Source organism: Lethenteron reissneri, chromosome 71 (genome assembly GCF_015708825.2).
Source record: "Lethenteron reissneri isolate LAM-NWPU_2019-01 chromosome 71, ASM1570882v1, whole genome shotgun sequence".
In the NCBI taxonomy this organism is placed as follows: domain Eukaryota; kingdom Metazoa; phylum Chordata; class Hyperoartia; order Petromyzontiformes; family Petromyzontidae; genus Lethenteron; species Lethenteron reissneri.
This window is the reverse complement of record NC_083849.1, coordinates 3,708,208-3,722,792: the sequence shown is the minus strand read 5'-3', so window position 1 is coordinate 3,722,792 and position 14,585 is coordinate 3,708,208. Positions and strand designations below refer to the sequence as shown.

At 47.3% G+C, this 14,585-nt stretch overlaps 1 pseudogene; it reads left to right on the top strand.

Moving 5' to 3' along the window:
* The window catches only part of LOC133361109 (NACHT, LRR and PYD domains-containing protein 3-like), a 90,504-nt pseudogene that overhangs the window by 5,575 nt on the left and 70,344 nt on the right, over positions 1-14,585 (top strand).

Genomic DNA, 14,585 nt, shown 5'->3' with positions numbered 1-14,585 from the left:
ACTCACGACCAACACCAGTGACGATTATCTGGGTCCTGGGCCTCCCCTAGGTGAGGTAGTTAACATCTCCTAGCCACCGTAGGGCCCCTGCACCCGCTTGTCTGGCTGCTTCAGCACAAACTCGCCTCGCATGTACGTTGAACTTCTTTCACACCGTGCTAATTGTAGGTGCGACATAAGTTATTTACCAGTCCTCTTTGTTGAAGCCAGTGGGTAGACAGAAACGCTGTACACCTCGAGTGAATGTGGCTGTACCACATTCCATGTTCTGAAACAGACGGCGGGAGGGGTGGAGGGTGAGAAAGAGTGGCGACTGCGGGTGCAATAAACATTGCAAGAGAATCTAATCCATGCAGCTGCTGCTGCTATGAGTTCACAGAGATGTCTGGAGTTATAGAGTCACGAGTGGGTTTCACTCCCGTGTATGTGTTTTCTTTTTAGCTGGACCCTTCTCTGTCTCTGGATCCTGTGACTCTATGGGATCCTGAAGCTTTGGAGCATTGCCTCTGAAGTGGAGGAGCCGCTCGTAAAGCACTGAAGAAGTGACGGGGAGGGCACGGCTGAGTGTAGAGACGCTTCAGGTGAGCGGCGAGAACGCGGCTCAAGGTTTGGGAATTGCTTAGCTCTTATCAGTATCAGGGTGTTTTATCTTCATTTAGGTTGTGAAAACGAGTTTCATAGATCATCAGATTCCAAGAGCAAGAAAACACGTCGTACTCGGATTGTAAATGTTGTGGCTGGTCTCTCCAACACACTGGTTAGTGCTGTACTAGTGACGAATTGGCACGTTCTGTTTACGTGACAACTCTTATTTGTTGGCTGTGTCGGGTGGTTGTGGGTTTTAACGACACATTTATATATTTACGCGATCTAACCCAAAAAACCTCTTATGGATGATATTGGTCACGAAAGCCTGCTACGTGTTAAAAAGAAAAAGCAAATGACAGGAGAATCGACATCTGTTAGTAATGCCCACCACCATCAATAGACAAATACTGAACGCACGTGGCGTGACCAACTCGCAAAGAGCAGCAGACACGTTCACAGCAGGTTGGTCTCGATCAGTGGTTATTCTCAACCTTATTTGGCAACTGCTGTACCCCCCTGGTTGAATGGTGTTTCAATCGAGTACCCCCTTTGCCTGACCCAACATGGTTCTGAGAAATTAACGTGTAAATGAACCTTATGGCGGGATCCCGGGGTCCCATAAGCCTCCGGCTCTCGCATGAACTGCGTTGCGACGTCCTTTTATGTCTGTTGAAGGCGAACGATACGGCAATCTATTTCTCTTGACGTGCTCTACACGATGCGCTAATCAAAGTGCTTGCAGGCACCTGGCATTTATGTTGTTCGAAGGGTAGTAGATGATGTTCGTTTTGGACCATGCAGAACCGCCGGTTCAAATATCACTCGCCACTGGTGTTAATCGTGGCTGGGAATAGAACCAGGGTTGCTGGGTTCATAGCCACGATGCGGGGATGCCGAGATGATGTGCCACTTCCTGTACTCATTGTCTGCAATTAATTAGCGCCGCCACCCACCCCCTAACCACCCACCCACCCCTCCACATACACACTCTGAGTAGGAGATGCTACTTCCATTCCACGTTCACCTTAGGCAGGGATGTCTTCTGGCACCTACATTATGGAACATCTTTTTCGACCACGCAGTTCAAGATGCCTTCCATGAGAGTACCGGAGGAATCTCCATCTGGTAAAGATACAATGGGAGGCTGATCAATGCCTGGGTGCAGTCGAGGAATTGCTTTCTTTTGGTCAACCATGTTATGTATGCTGATGGTGATTGCTGTTCACTCAGAGAAGGAGTTGGAGGCACTGCTGCTGAACCTGGAGCAAAAACAAAGAACATACCTGGGTATTTTACATCATCGAATGCTCCCGTTCTTCCACACTCCATGAGTGATGAGGATGAGAGTGGAGACGTTTCCATACCTGGGTAGTGTGCTTATGACCAGCTCTGGTTCGGCAGTGGAGGTCTCACTTCGAATTAATCGAGCAGTATAATTTTTTCATTGACTGTGTAGTGCTGTGTGGAAGCTAACTGGTATATCGTTCCACACAAAGCTCCGGGTATTCTCGGCCACAGTTATGCTCTCCCTTCTCTATGCTTGTGAAATGTTGAGCCCCCTAAAAGGAACATCTTCGCTGGTTTGAAACATTCAGGCTGACCTGCCTACAAACAATCGTGGGTTTAATCAGACTGGATTGTGTGCGGAGCTTACATATCCTTAAAAAATCTGGACAGTCTCATCGGCGAGCTCCTTCAGCAGGTGATGCTGTGTTGGCGCCGCTGGCCCCCGAGGCCTCTCCCTTCTGGGCGCCGGCTGCAGGGGTCCCACCATCTCCCGATCCCTCGCTGGTGTGCGAACAGCTGCTGCCGCCGTTGGGCTCATCGCTCGCGGGATAAGGGCTGTCGCCCGATGGCTCCCCTCCTTGGGTCGCACCCCCACAAGTTCGCGAGAGGGGCATGGCTCGTCACCGGCTCACGGTCGCCTGTAAACACTTCGTTGCCTCTCCGCCAATCAAACTCGACGCCTCCCCTCATACAGCCCCGCGCAGCAATCACACGCTCTGAACGGGGGGTCAGGGGTCGGAGGGCGAATGACGTTGCTCGCGTCTGCATTGCCGATTGGGGTTTTCGTTACGGGGGGTTTAAAGGGCTGTGAGATGGGCGTTCGCAAGGGGGGTTAGTCCGTACGCGGTGCGGGGGTCCGCAGCGGCAAGAGGAAGCGCACACCCGTGGAGCACTGACTACACACGCTGTGAGCGTACGTACACACAGCACCTCGCGCTTTCACACGCTCGTCGAAACCACACGAGGCTGCGATTAGTTATTAATGATTTATTACCGGCTGACTGTGATTCGCTGTTGGGTCAGTAGGAATCGGCAAGGCAGGCCTACACCATCGCCCGAGGGTCTGTACCCGATTTTTCTAATTTGATGGGCTCTAAGCGGTTTTGGTTTCTCTAGACTCAATCCCAATACTCTCTTTCCTCTTACTCACAGTTCGATGCGTACAGCGCTCCGGTGGTCTCGTCCTCGCTGCACACTTCGACGCATCGCACGGACGTTCGAGTGGCCGAACTGGGGACCGTCCTGGGAGCAAGAGAGCTTCTACCTTTCTGCGCCCCCCTTTTATGGCTAACCCACATGAAAGAAAGCCGCCGCTGATCCGAGGGCCTTCTCGGCCAATCAGATCGCTGTGCTTGCTCAGCCGCACTCGTGCTCTGCATCGCCGTCCACCGCCCGGTTTCCATAACAAAGGGCCCGCCGCTGACTGCGGCGCCAGCGGCGGTCCACAAGCACATTTGCTATGCTAATCAGCCACCCACCCTGGTTTCCTCGCCGTTCGTGGCTGCGCCCCCCTACCTGCCTGCCGATCCGTGTGTGGGGGTGCGTTTTAACCGTGGTGGCTGGATAGCCCCCGCCGTGACCATGTAATATCAACCCAGGTCACAGCGCCGCGGTGTGAGTTAGCATCGGGGGAGATCTTCCAATTCCCTGGACGCAGGAAACCGTGAAAATTATCCCTATGAGAGGGCTTCCGTGTGAAAACCTGTCGGCCAGGTGACCTCCCCTCGGAGCTCTATGGGGGGAAATGTGTGTGTTTATGTGGGGGGCAGTGAGGGGGAAGCAGTGTCGGCCCCGTCGCTTGGTGGTGGCGAGGTTGTAGATGGGGCGCCCGCAGAGCGGCTTCGCGGCGGCGGCATCACAGCTGCCTTGGTTGGGTCATGTAGCCCGCATGCCCAGGCACCACATGCCCAACAGCATCTCTTGCTGGATAGAGGAGACTAAGCGGGAGTGGTATGGGCTACAAAAATGAACTGATGTGGTACAGAAGGATGTTGAGCTGATTGGTCTTGCCGATGACTGGTACCGGCATTGTCGAGAAGATTTGTGAAGGAAGCTTCTTGGCAGTTGGAGGCAGTCACCCTCCAGCAACATCGGAGTGTGGCGGAGCGACGCTCACAACAAAAAGTGCTCAGCGGCTAACATGCAGCAAGTTGGCATAGTGGGCAGCACAGGTGGTACATCTGCCAGTCATCACCGTCAACCCATGGCACCTGGGTCTCTTCCATGACTTGTCAGCGAGCCTTCAAAGTGCACCTCGCCTGGCACAAGCGCTGTGGCGACATCACTGCCACTTGTGACGAACCGCGGTTGTTTTTGTGTAAATGTTTTATAGCATCTGTGTGTTTGTTTATGTGTGTGCACATGTGCGTGTTCATCCACATGACACCTTTCTTTGGTTGTTTCAGGGCTAGGTAGGGTGTAGGACACACAATGTTAATGTAATCGCGCAATCGGATCACAAAAAAGATTGCGTCATCTATACAGAATCTAAACAAAAATTGTAATATTAATTGAGAATTTCTCAATGTGTTTTCATTTAGGAGATGCTCATCTGATTACCATGGCCTCAAATGAAGGTCCCATGTGGAAAATTATTCAAAAGCACCGAGTATATTTTGAAGACCACCTTTACCCATTCGCGGCAGATGTTCTTAGCCATTCAGATCAAGGCGACATAATTCGGCGCAGAGAATACACAAAACTCATGATAGAAAAGGATCCCATTAACCAAATCAGAAGCCTCATTGACCTGGTGCTCGACAAGGGGGAAGAAAGCTGCACCCAGTTCCTGCAGGAGGTGCTTCTGCCACTTGGGTCCAAGATCCCCCAACTGAGGGAGTGGGTCGCGTGCAATGAGGAGCTGCTGTGCAGACTGAGCCTGACGCTTGGCAGAGATGGCGACAAGGTCATCTACGAAGCGGCCTTCTGTGAGTGAACATGACTGAACGCGTGGCCTGTGCACATTGATCACACTTAGACAGATCACTTTTCGCAGATATGCTTGTACAGTATGGGATATGAAAACATGGTAAAATGTCACTAAATGTGATAATTGGTTTTCGATTTAAAGCTTTCGTGACTGCAGGGATTCATCTTCTTGGTTCTTTCGGTAAAGTAATGTAGAAGGAAAATAATAAAATAATAATAATAAAACATAATAAAATGATTCTCACGACGTTTCAGCCACAACGCAAGCAGCCGTCCTCAGGTGGATAACAGGTCTGTCAAGTCTGAATGGCATGCCCCAGGCTTGGAGCGACTATTTATGTTGGGATGGAGGGGCGAAGAGCGTCTTGACAAAATAATTTGCATATCAAGAGGAATTTAGCATATTTATGGCAAATGCAAATATGCGATTAGTACTACTTGTGAAATGCGTAGGAGGTTTGGCGAGGGGTTTAAAGTCATTATGCCCATGCATTATCAGTCCCTCCAGAAAAACGCGGAGTTTTTTGGTGATTGTTGCGGGCAAAAATCGTTGATTATGCGGCACGTTTTCTTAAAAATGCGATGGAATATGCGGGATATTTATGCAATTTTATGCGATTAAATTGCGGGAACTTGCAAAAATTGCGGGAACTTGCAAAAACTGCGGTTTGATGAAAAAGAGAAAAAAAAGTGATTCCCACAACACCCTATTCACTAGGCTACTACTTTAATGTAAAGAGTCATTTCTTATTACTTCCTATGATAAGCAAGCATACTACATCACAGAAAGTGCTGGGAATATTTAAGTTCTCATCTTGTTTTATTTCAGACCTTAACAAACAGATGGCTCAAACTTACAAAACATTGAGTCGAACAAGTTCTGTAGCTTTACAAAATGAATATGCTACAACTTCTGTAAAAATGAATAAATAAAATATTAAAAAATAAAATGTGTGCTTCCTGTTTTACAGAGGTAGCTATACAAAACAGACATCTTCTGTTAAAATAAGTGTTTTCAGTGCACAGTAACGTAAGCAATACAGTAACAGTACAGTCTTACAGTAATGTAAATTTACATACTACTAACAAAAAAGTGCAATCTTACAACTGTAAAGTTGCATAAACTCCTGAATAAAACTAACTACGTAGCCTCTAACACTTCATAACGTTCCCATGGCAACAGGGGAAATGGCTGCGCTTGTGTGAAGTAAACGCAACATTTTTCAACTTTCTGCTAAGATATATGTGACTTTTTGCAACGAAAATGCGGGGATTATGAAATCATGCAAGCCCGCATATTTTGCGCGCGGAAATCTGCAATTTATGCGGCGAAAGTGCGGCGTATTTGAAAAAACGCGCCCCCCGCATAAATATGCGGACTTTGGCTGATTTTGCGTGGAATCTTGCGATCGCATAATCGCGTTTTTCTGGAGGGACTGCATTATGCAGGATTAGCAGTATCAAAGGGAGGGAGTAAGGTTAAAATTAATAAAGGGAAGGAATGTTAATAATATGGCGCCGCAGCAACTAATATGCTTATAGACTATACATTGTAATATTACACTATGTTTTATTCTACCCACCCAACTGTATACCACACTGCTATATATTCACTATAAAATTACGATACTCTATATTACCTTATACATTGTATTAAACATTACACTTTAATACTATTTATTATTATACAATATGCTATACACTATACCATTGACCGTCGCGTGAAAGGTACTAAGAGGAAGCAACGAAATATGTCAATGGGAGAGTGGTGGTAGGAAGCTTGCAGCGGAGCAAAGAATCCATTCCCTGCGGAGTGCATATCAAGAGGAATTTAGCATATTTATGGGAAATGCAGATATGCGATTAGTACTACTTGTGAAATGCGTAGGAGGTTTGGCGAGGGGTTTAAAGTCATTATGCCCATGCATTATGCAGGATTAGCAGGATCAAAGGGAGGGAGTAAGGTTAGAATTAATAAAGGGAAGGAATGTTAATAATATGGCGCCGCAGCAACTAATAACAAAATCATTTCTGATTCAACCGCATTAATTGATCAGACCAAACAGTTCTCGTTGAAACCTTCTGCAGCCAGGCCACCAAGATTATACGGCTTGCTAAAGATACATAAAGAAGATACACCTCTTCGTCCCATTGTCTCTACTATCAACTCCCCCACCTACAAACTGGCTCGTTTTTTGTCTGAAATCCTACGGCCTTTCACTGGAAAAACCACCTCTGCGGTACTAAACTCTACTGACCTGGTATCGACAATCAAGGGGATTTCCCTGTCCCCAGACGACCTGCTTGTCAGTTTTGATGTGGTTTCCTTATTCCCCAAAGTTCCTGTACCTGACACCATCGCAATCATTGAAGACTTGGTTCATGAAGGACTGAATACTGGGGTACCCCCCCTGGTGAGACACTGCTTAACCAATACATACTTCACCTGGAATGGAACTTTCTACAAGCAAACTGAGGGCACCCCAATGGGCTCCCCCCTATCTCTGGTTGTAGCCAACGTTTTCATGGAGAAATTTGAGACTGACGCCATCCAGACTGCCACTCTACGCCCGACCTTATGGAAGAGGTACGTAGATGACACTTTTGTGTTCTGGCCACATGGCCGGCCTGCTCTAGACCAATTTCTCGACCACATCAATTACATACACCCAGCCATCAGATTCACCATGGAAGTCGAAAAAGATGGCAAGCTACCCTTTTTGGATGTCCTAATTAAAAGGAGACCTGATGGTTCTATGAGCCACTCTGTCTACAGGAAAGCCACCCATACGGATGCTTACCTAAAACCGGATTCCCACCACCATCTATCCCAGAAGAATTCCCTCATCAAGACTCTATACCATAGAGCCCAATGCATATCCGACCGGGAACACATTGCCAGTGAACTCAAACACGTACGCCAAGCTCTTAAGGCTAATGGTTACTCCGACTACACAATCCGCAAAGCCATCACTCCAACCATCAAGAAGGATCCTACATTGCTGGGGTCACAAAAAAGATCTCCAAAATCCTGATAAAACACAAGATCCAGGTCCGATTCAACACAGTACATAAAATCCGTGATCTGGTCCCGTCTGTAAAAGATGTGGTTCCAGACATACAGTACCCTGGCGTCTAAAAACTAAGTTGCCTCTGTGGTAGCAGTTACATTGGAGAAACCAAACGACATGTCTCGGACCGCATCCGTGAACATTAAGCAGACTTGAAACACGGTAGGACAAACACCTCAGCCGTGGCAGATCACTGTTGCAATTCAGTGGGCTCACATGATATTGACTTCTCCAAGACAGAGGTTCTCTGCAAGCCATCTGGCTACCATGAGAGATTCGTTCATGAGGCGATCCACATATACAAACAGAGACAATTTCAACCGAGAAGATGGATTCTGGCTTAGCAATCATTGGAAGGACGTAATAAACCATTTCGGATCTTAACTGATTGTGTTCACGTTTACGGTGACTTTCAGACCGCGTTCCACTCACTGGCATTGTATTCTCCGCAGGGAATGGATTCTTTGCTCCGCTGCAAGTTTCCCATCACTACTCTCCCATTGACATATTTCGTTGCTTCCTCTTAGTATCTTTCACACGACGGTCAATGGTACAGTGTATAATAACAAATAGTATAAAATTTATATGCTTAATTCAATGTACAAAGTAATATATAGTATCGTAATTGTATAGTGAATATACAGCAGTGTTATATACATTAGGGTGGGTAGAATAATACATAGTGTAATATTGCAATGTATAAGGTTTAGGGTGGTTTATAGCAATACAGTATATCATTTAATGTTGGGTTTGTCTATGGCAGTATATAGTACGGTGTAGCCTCGTGTGATGTAAGAGAATACAGTTTAGATGGAAGCATATTATATTTTTTACGATGTAGAATTGTAATGTATTACTTACTGTTAGTAACTCAGCTTATTGTAGAGTATATTTAGTATACTGATGATACTATGTAGTTTATACTTTAGTTGTTTACGTGGTGGTTTTAGTTACTGCAGCTACATACTATTAACACTCCTTCCCTTTATTAATGCTACCCCTATCCCCTCCCTTTGATGCTGCTAATCCTGCATAATGCACGGGCATAAGTAGTACTAATCACATACCTGCATTTCCCATATCCCCCTCCCTTTGATGCTGCTAATCCTGCATAATGCACGGGCATAAGTAGTACTAATCACATACCTGCATTTCCCATATCCCCTCCCTTTTGATGCTGCTAATCCTGCGTAATGCACGGGCATAAGTAGTTCTAATCAGATACCTGCATTTTCCATAAATATGCTAAATTTCTCTTGATATGCAAATTATTTTGTCAAGGCGCCCTTTCCCCCCCCCCCTTCCAACCGAGCTTAAATATATGCTCCAAGCATGGTGCTGTTTCATTCAGACGCTGTCGCCTCGACAGACCTGGTTTTCACCTGAGGACGGCTGCTTGCGTTGTGGCCGAAACGTCGTGAGAATTATTTTATTATGTTTTATTTTTATTATTTTATTACTTCCCTTCTACGTGACTTTACCAAAAGAACCAAGAAGAAAAATGGAGAGTGTTGTGTATAAATGCTTGACGGTTAAACCGTTTCAATGATAATTTTATAATGATTTCATAAGGTGTTATATATATTTTTTGTTTACTGAATGCCAAAGATATTGACGTGGTCACTGAGATCGATACCTAAGAATCCAACTTTTTAACATTTACTGGGTGAATTTGTTCATAGGATGTCAAGTAGGGACGAGCCACCTGAGTAATTTTATATAAACTGCACCCCTACGACACGGAACTGTTGACATTAGTGGCAGGGTATTGGAATCTGCAGGTGAAATTGTGAAGAGCACGGGAATCTGCCACCTCTACGCCCTACTCACTGTGGCCCCTATGTTGCATTGGTCTCGCCCCACGTGGTCCCTTTCACCTAATAGGGGAACCTACCTCTGATCAGCAATTTTGAGGTTTGTGCTGGTGGATCATGCAGATTTGTGAAGCTTACCAACATTAAATACTGGATCAAGACATTTCTGCATTAGTTTGTCCTATCACAAACCTACCTTGGAAAAGCCCTCGAAATATGAATCTTCTTCCACCACTTCACACACCTCTCCCACAATGGTCTCCACGACAATCTGGTTTCCACCAAGGCCAGTCTACCGAACTGACGTTCTGCAGCTGCATTAATGGTGACACCTGGCGTAAATGAGCTCATGCATACACGTGGTATAAAGAAATCTACGTTGCACATGCCGGCGTCTGAGTGCGAGTGGGCTCATGTATTTGTGTAGGATCAGTCGAATGCTTTAGTGGGTGGAAGTTTAACTACATTGGTTGAAGATGAAAGTGCTTGCTAAACATTAAGATATTAAGCAGGGCAATATACACACCGTTGTTGTTATTGTTGTTGTGCACAAACAAGTATCATGCACATGAATCAAGTTATAATGCCATGCCAGTGCTTAAATAATGCACAAATGGGAATTTGAAAATAACCTGTAGTTTGTTTAACACGTAGGATGTTTATTCCTCTTTAGATGACTCCAGGGCATTGGTGGTGATGGAAGCAAACGGTCCTGCATATCAGATAATTAAATCCAACAAAGTGAAACTACAAACATACCTCCAAGTGAAGTACTCAGACGCACTTGACCATTCACTTCAAGCAGACATAGTGGATGATCAAGAATACAGGTCCCTTAAAAGTGAGACTAACCCTGTTGAAAGAACACGGGGCCTGTTTGACCTGGTGCTCGTCAAGGGAAACAGAGTCTGCATGAAGTTCCTGCAGGCTGTGCTGGTGGTGATGAGAATCGTGATACCTCTTTTGGATCAGTGGATATCAGAGAATGAACAGCACATAAAGGAGATGGGCATCGATCTGAGCAGGGGCGGGGACACAGTCATCCCTGGAGCAACATCATCCCCCACTCCACACATTTCTGGAGCAGATTCCCGTGAGTGATGCCTCTTTTCAGCCCAACTGTTTCCATGTCTTACGTGTCTTTAGGCAATGGCTTTGAACTGGGATTCATTGGGATGTGATGTTTGCAAACTGCAACACTACCACACAGCAGTATTGACATCATTAAGCGGGTATTAACATGCCACCAGAACACATACCGGGGATCAGCAATTTGGAAAAAAGGTCTAGTGGGTCATGTATATTTGCGAAATTACCAGAAATCTACTCTTCCCCAGATATTTTTCTGTCAAATTCTTGCCTATGTTAGAGTCTAGACTCAATACTTTTTTTATTTGTCTATGACGGACTGCTTCTCTATATTAAATAAGATGCAGTGCACATAGTCACCATATAAATCCTGATTTTATTGCATTGTAAAATGAGAGGCTTGTGTAATGAGTCCAACTTAGTCGCAGACGTTATCTTAGGAGCAACACAACAGTACGTAACATAACACAATCGACACTCGGGTCTCGAATGACCATCTAACCACGCTACGGCAGAACTAGACACGGTTTGCTATCCCGGTCCGGACCACAAACAGGGTCCCAGACAGCGTGGCTAGAGGCTTCTTCTCCCCGACGTGGATCTTTGTAACACCAACATACGAAGAACCTCGAGCTTCTCACGGGGCCTTCGTTATATGCCCCCGGGCTGGGGCTGGCTCCGCCCTTCACCCCGCCCACCTTCCAGGTCTCTCGGGCTCCTTCTTGAAGGTTCCCGAGAGCTCCTTTGGACCACATGACTATTCACGGCCCCTGTCCACCGGTGGCCCCCCTCCAATATCATCCGTTCACGTGACAGCAGGTCAACCAGCGTATCATGCCCCAAGGTAACCCTGGCTGGCTGATGCTCCCTCTCGTTCCCTGATCAGGAGCCCGCTCCGTACACTGCTCACGGTGCCTCCGTGCTAACCAGTGCTTACCCAAGCCCCGCTCGGGCTGGTACTACATCCCGTAACCCGGGCTGCCCATAATGACAACACATTACCCACCGTGGCTTTGTAAGCCCTGACACCATACAGTGACAAGCACATTCACTACATCACCCCCTCCCCCCCCCCCCTTCGTAGGTTATAGGCATCCTGGCTGTCAACTCCCCCCCAAGTAAGCAACCAACGTATAGTCAACATAACATAACAACAAGTGTGCTCCAACAACATAACAAAGCAATAAATTACCCAACCCAACTTTACAATATATATACACAAATAAAAAAAAAACGAACGGTCAAACCAACAATCGCGGCGCACGAAATCCCCACAATCAACATCTCCCACCTACAACGTGTAACAACACCCGTGAGCTCGATGGCGAGCAGGATCAGCCAAATACTCACCACGACTCGCGCGAACGCGATAGCCCATGACGGTGTGGGAGTTACGCAAATCGAGTCTTTGAACAAGTCTGTGACGCCGGTCCTCCAGACGGGTTGGGCTCGACCACCTTGGTAGGGCAGGGGGGGCAATAAATCGACCCGATGAAGCCGGCTCCTCACGGAGAGCAGTAGGCCGGGTCGTCGGGTCCTCAGTGTTCTCAGTGTTCTGAGCACGCGAGGCCGACACGAGCGGCCACGTACAAGGCATCAGTCACGCGGGGGCGGAACAGAATCCCACGTTGGCAGACGCACGCCCCATCTCATCGGGCACACCCGACACTCGGCCCTTTCGATATGGAGATGAAACAAACTCACACGGCGTGATAAACGGTTTAAGGCGAGAGGGGTGTACAAACCAGCTCCGCTTACCAAACCGAACCTGGACACACTGTGGCCACACAAACCGAACCACATCAACTGGTCCTCTCCAAGGTTGCAGCAATTTAGGTGATGTGCCCACTGGCACCTGCGGACAATGCAACCAGGCCCTGTCCCCCGGCGACCAATCCCATTGACACCTTTGAGCCGCTCGTTGGCCAGCTGCCTGGCCCGAGAGTTAACACTGGCGGCTTTCCAAACCTCTTAAAGTTTCCCCATCATGAACCGAATTGTGTCAGAATTTTTTTTACACATTTGGGGCAGGCGCAGCCTGCAACTGAACATCGATGGGAGGATCATACTCTCTCCCATACATCAAAAAGAAGGGAGAGTAGCCGGTGGACGTGTGAGGGGTCATCCTATAAGGGGCAAGAACCGCAGGGATATGCAAATCCCAATTGACCTCTGACTCACTGACCAAGTGACTCAACATGAAGGTCGGAGTCCGGTGTAGGCGTTCGACCATGCCATCCGTTTGCAGGTGATTGTTGTATCTATGCCCCTTTTCTCAAAAAATAATATTAAGAATAATTAGGCCAAAATTTTTTTTTTTTATATATATATTTTTTTATTAAATAATGAAAACAGCCCCTATTCCTCACAAGCACACCAGGAATCTGTGAAACGGGGAGGGCCATTAAACGGTAAGACTTCGGAGCACAGAGAGGTCAGAGACATTCAGATGGAAAAAAGGTCGATGGCCTAACCTTCCCAAGACGTCTGGAGATGCACGGATAACGTGCAGAGCAGAGAAAAACAACTGTTGCAACTCGTGTTTTCTTTAACGTTTTCCTTAACGAAAAGTAGAAACTTAGCAAAAGAATCAACCAACGGTATAAGACTGCAGCCTACAATAGGGGCTTTTTTTACTAGTAATTCCCTTATTTTACTCGTATTCACCGCATATATATTATTTTGTATTGTATGTTTCTATCTACATGACCTTACCAAAAACTAAAGAATACGAATTCCAGCTGTCAAAAAAGCTTAAGTGGAAACTTAGTTACACTTAACCTCAGGACATTAAAATATAACTCGAGTAAAACAGTGCAATCCCTGAATACAGATAGACAACAAACGTCAAAATCTCCTCAGCCACCTTTGTCTCCAACGGTCCGGCACAAACAGATGGCACCATAAATACTTAGGGGATTAGAAAGGGTCGCGAGGAGGGGTCGGGAGGGTGTCTGTTTTTTTCGGTTCGTTGTTTCTCTCGCAAGAGATGCGCAGAGGGGAGTCACGTTTTTGAGTTTAAGCACAAACGCGCAGAAGTCTGTGTGCAGTCTGGTTCGAGTCGCGCTCAGTCTTGCAACTCGGCTTGCGACGCGGCATTGCGACGGGGCATCGCAAGGGAGCTGGGGCGAGTCGTGCCTCGAGAAGAGATGGAACGAGGAGGGGTCGTTCGAGTCGCAGAAGTCTGAGTTCAGCCTAGGTCGAGGCTGGGTTTCAGCTGTGCTCCGGCTGGCGGAGCGTCGTGAGGGAACAAACACCGATACCGATGGCCAGTGTCGCTTCTCGCAGCACAAAGTGGTGAGGTGTGGTTAAATGCGAGTGAAGCTTGCGAAATTCCAGCTATCATTCTCGTGAGAGAACCTGAACCAACAAAACCCCTGAAGTGAGGACGGGAGAGGCATCAGCGAGTACCCGCGTGAAACTGGTAGCTGCACGCCAAGGGAGAAAGAGTGTCAGCACGGACGACCTGCGGATGAGCTGTGAGCGCTATTGGGCACCGCCGAAGGCGAGCATCGTGCCGACTCAACAATCATCCAGCAGTGGAGAAGACTGGAGCTGCCACCAAGAGAGAGAGAGAGCGCCATCGAATGCGCCGTGTGTTTGATACACACACACACCGACCAACACCCAGTGAGAACAGACAAGACGTCCAGCAGCGACGACGGAATCATCGCGCACCACGACGGCGAGCGTCGTGCCGACTCGTCATCCAGCGGTGGAGGAGCTGCACGCTATCCGACGACGGAATCATCGCGCACCACGACGGTGAGCGTCGTGCCGACGCCACTCATCAAGCAGTGGAGAGAGA